Consider the following 4,339-nt stretch of genomic DNA (forward strand, 5'->3'; position numbering starts at 1 on the left):
GCCGGGAGATTTCTTGTAGACTACTGGACAATCCTGGAGAGTAGGCAAGAATGACGTCTATGTGTTTAGTCAGACACAAACCCAAAGCACATTATTAACACCTTCCCATCTCCGACATTTTTTTATTCACATTTTTTCCTCCCCACCTTCCAAAAGCCATTTTTTTTGTAGAAAAAATTCCTTATTTTGCTGCGTTTTTTTTCCAAGTCTGTGAGATGGTGACATTTCCTCTGAAAAACGCAGGAATTCAGTCCACTTTCCGCGATTTCAGGACTGACATTTTATGCAGCGTGTGGATAACATTCGCTCATTCACACCCACTTTGCTGCTACTGTATTCCGCTGCGTATTATCCGTTCGCAATTCCGAATGGAAAATACGCAGCCATTTTTGTTACGTGTGGACAAGCCCTTACAAGGAGAAAATTCATTATTAAAAATAAAATTTGTTTTGTGTTGCCATATTCTGAGACATAACTTTTTGATTTTTCCGTCTATATGAGGGCTTATTTTCTGCAGGCCGAGCTGTAGTTTTAATTTGTACCATTTTGGGGTACATAAGACTTTTTGACCACTTTTTATTAAATTCTTTTGTGGGATACGAGGTGACTAAAAAAATAGGCGATTTTGGGGTTTTCATTTTATATTGTAACAGTTTGGACTTTTACAGGTGTCGCGATTCCAGATATGTTAAATAAAAAATCCACTGCTTTTGAGCGAAAATGTTTTTATTTTTAATATTCTTTTGGTCTATGTAAAAAAAAAAAAATGAACAGGGAGATGTGCTGCCAACAACGGTAATATTTTCGGCTGCATAAACGTTACAATCAGCCAATGAACGAGCGTTATACCCAGAAAAGGAGTATACAGTTACTCACAAAAGATAAAGAATAAAATCAAAATATACAACCCATCAAACCAAACCAAACAACAATCCCCAGTAGAAGAGTAGAAGCCCTAACATTTAATATAAAAATGGAAGAATCCCCAAAATACTGCAAAGGGGGATATCACTGGCAATATTGTTCACAACCTGTGCAAAGCCATACTATAAGAAAGGCACAAATGATACCTTCTCATTCAGGCCCAAAGGAGCTTGGGTGCGTAACTTTATGATCCAACGACATTCAATTTGCTCATGACGTTTGGCTAGATTCCCTCCTCGGGAGCCCAAAGAAAGTTTAGCAATTTCAGGAACTTTTAAATCCTGACATCTGCCCTTGTGTTTCTCCCTAAAGTGCTTAGGTATTGGTTTAAATTTGATGAGTTTCTGAGGGTCCAATTTCACTGCTGCCCTGATATCCTTGGCATGTTCCTGGGTGCGTACCCTCAGATCTCGTGTGGTCATACCCACGTATATCAAACCACAAGTGCATGTAGCGCGATATATGACCCCCGTGGTACTGCAATTAATGACGTCCACAATTTTGTGTTCATCACATCCTGATGAATCACAAAATGTATCTGTCCTAACAATCATGCTACAGATAGAGCAGTGGCCACATGGGAATGAGCCCCACTTAGGGCCCGATGACACACAGGGAGGTACATAATGGCTTCTTACTAACATGTCCTTTAGTGTTCTGCTTCTTTTAGCCACCATCAATGGTCGGTGTGGAAGAACACCCCTAAGATCGGGATCATTCTGCCATTGTGTGTTAGAGTTGGTTACAAATCTGACCAGATTTCCTTTGATCTACGTACCTTTTGTCTCAACAGAATGTCCCGATTAGTACTCCTTGCTCTTTGGCATCCTTTTTCAGCATCTATATTTCTGTAGCCACGTTGTCTTAATCTCGGTTTCAGATTTGAGGCCTGTTCTTTAAAATTCCGATGAGAATTAAATCACTCATTTAGCCCTCAAGAATTGGCCTGTCGGGATGGAACGCACAATATGAGGAGTATAAAACGATGATGCGTGCAATAAGGAATTCACCGCTGTTGCTTTCCGGAAGATGGTCGTGCTTAAATGACCGTTATACAAAACCAAGAAATTTATGTCAAGAAATTCCTACAATTTCTTAGGACTGGAAAACCCCTTTAAGCTAAAGGGTTTTCCCACTAAGAACATTTATCACCTATCCACTGGATAGGTGATAAATATATGATCGCTAAGGGCCCCACTACTGGGACCCCCACCGACCATGTACTAACTCCTTATGAAATTTTGTTCGAAAATTACCCACGTTGCCCATAACACCTACAGACTCAGAACTATATTTGTCACATGACACCCTTGTCCAATATGTGATAAGGCTTCAGAAGAAGTTTTAGGCTTGGTTTACAATGTGCGTTTTTGTTGCGTTTTTAGCATTCTTTTTTTGTTTGGTTTGATGAACTTCCACGTTAGTTTATCTACCAAAACAAAAAAAATTCATGGCAAAAACGCACAGTGTAAACCCAGCCTGAGAGAGTTAAGACTCAGGTGCAGGAGGCTCAACATAAATGTACTGAAGAGACTTATTCCGTTAATCTGTGAAACTTTATAATGATCAATTAGTTTTACATTCTGGTTTATTTACAGTGCTTTGGAGAAGTCTCTTCAAGGTACTGCTGCTGACCATCCTTACTGCCGTGAGGTGTGAAAGAAGAGATACCTGGATCGATTCTTCCTATGTGAAGAAATCTGCACATATTATTTAGACCGACTCATCACCCGTGAGAGAAACCAATTATTACTGGAGACCTGCGAGCAGTTGTAACTTGATCCTCTGTTAGACGGAAAATTCCTTGACCTGGAGGAAAAGATAAGTGGGTCTGAGGATAATATACCGCACAGAAGACCCCCAGGTGAGAAGAAGGAGGTTGCTTCATGTAAGCCCACCTCACATGAAACAGCTGCAACAGGTACTGTTCTTTGCTCCCCTACAAGAGGTCAAGAATAATAGCATTAGATTCTACAGTATTTGATGACAGACAGTCTCCTGAAACTCTGCAATGGCCGACTTCTTCAATCCACTTGGACCTAAACCAGACAAAGGACTATGGAGTTTCATTGCTTGTAGCTCTATACATCATAGTCTATGTATTTCAGCTTTCTGACATCATTCTTTTCTTAAAGCAATCTGACAACAACACTCTTACCAAACAACATAGAATACTCCAACGTGACTTCAGTGAAATACAGGAGTGAATTGTATATTACTGCAAACTAAATCGGAAGTACTGATACCTACGATTATCGACTTTCTGCCATCATTCTTCCTTAACCCCTTCCCTCTTTGGCCGCTTTTGACCTTCCTGACAGAGTGTAAAGGATCTGCCAGGTACTACGTCTGTGTATACTCCCGAGATTAATCAGTCGACACCTGAGGCCAGACCTCTTAGACTGACACCGGCTCCCACCAACCAGGGTGGCAGGCTCAGGAGTGGGAGAGCCTATCGCGGCCTGGTCAGTCGGAGTTAGCTCCGCCCCCTGTTCATTTATACCTGCCGTGTTCTCTTCCTCAGTGCTTGTTATTCTTCTTGGATTCTTGGCCCCACTGCTGCCTTGCTCCAGCCTGCTTCTGCCGTGCTTCTGCCTTGCTTCAGTTCCGCTTATCCTGCTTCGCTTTGCCCCTGGCTTGCTTCCTGCTCCGTGCTCTGCGTTTGTATACTCCACTACATCCTGATCCTGACTGGCTCATTCACCGCTCCGTTTCCTCGCGGCGTTCCGTGGCCTACTGCCCCTTCCCTTGCGTGTTCCCTGTTTGTACTCCCTTGCACTTAGACAGAGTAGGGACCGCCGCCAAGTTGTACCCCGTCGCCTAGGGCGGGTCGTTGCAAGTAGGCAGGGACAGGGCGGTGGGTAGATTAGGGCTCACTTGTTCCCTTCACCTCCTTCTTGCCATTACATAATAACAAGCCCATACCTAGTCTACCATTTCTCCTACGCTGACGCTATCATGGACCCCCTTGAGACCCTGACCCAGCAGATGCAGGGCCTCTCCCTACAGGTCCAGGCCCTGGCTCAGAGGGTCAACCAGGCTGACGCTGCCTTAGTAGTACCCCTCACCTCACCTCTAGAACCCGACCTCAAGTTACCTGACCGGTTCTTAGGGGACCGTAAGACTTTTCTCTCCTTCCGGGAGAGTTGCAGACTTTATTTCCGCCTAAAACCTCACTCCTCAGGTTCCGAGAACCAGCGGGTGGGTATCATTATATCCCGACTCCAGGAAGGGCCCCAAGAGTGGGCCTTCTCCTTGGCTCCTGACGCCCCTGAACTTTCCTCCGTTGATCGTTTTTTCTCTGCCCTCGGACTCATTTACGACGAGACTGACAGGACTGCCTTAGCCGAGAGTCGGTGACCTTACGTCAGGGTAGGAGACCTGTTGAGGAATACTGTTCTGATTTTAGAAAGTG

The 4,339-nt window shown here is 44.0% G+C and overlaps 1 long non-coding RNA gene across 3 annotated transcripts in view; it reads left to right on the plus strand.

The window, feature by feature from the left end:
- The window catches only part of LOC142699170 (uncharacterized), a 169,469-nt gene extending 166,290 nt beyond the window's left edge, over positions 1-3,179 (plus strand). For all 3 annotated transcript variants that reach the window (XR_012866053.1, XR_012866052.1, XR_012866054.1), the window contains one exon: positions 2,523-3,179. This is a non-coding gene — a long non-coding RNA (uncharacterized LOC142699170). The remainder of the gene's footprint in view (positions 1-2,522) is intronic.
- The last annotated feature ends 1,160 nt before the right edge of the window (positions 3,180-4,339 follow it).

This window comes from Rhinoderma darwinii, unplaced genomic scaffold, assembly GCF_050947455.1.
Source record: "Rhinoderma darwinii isolate aRhiDar2 unplaced genomic scaffold, aRhiDar2.hap1 Scaffold_140, whole genome shotgun sequence".
Classification (NCBI taxonomy): Eukaryota; Metazoa; Chordata; class Amphibia; order Anura; family Rhinodermatidae; genus Rhinoderma; species Rhinoderma darwinii.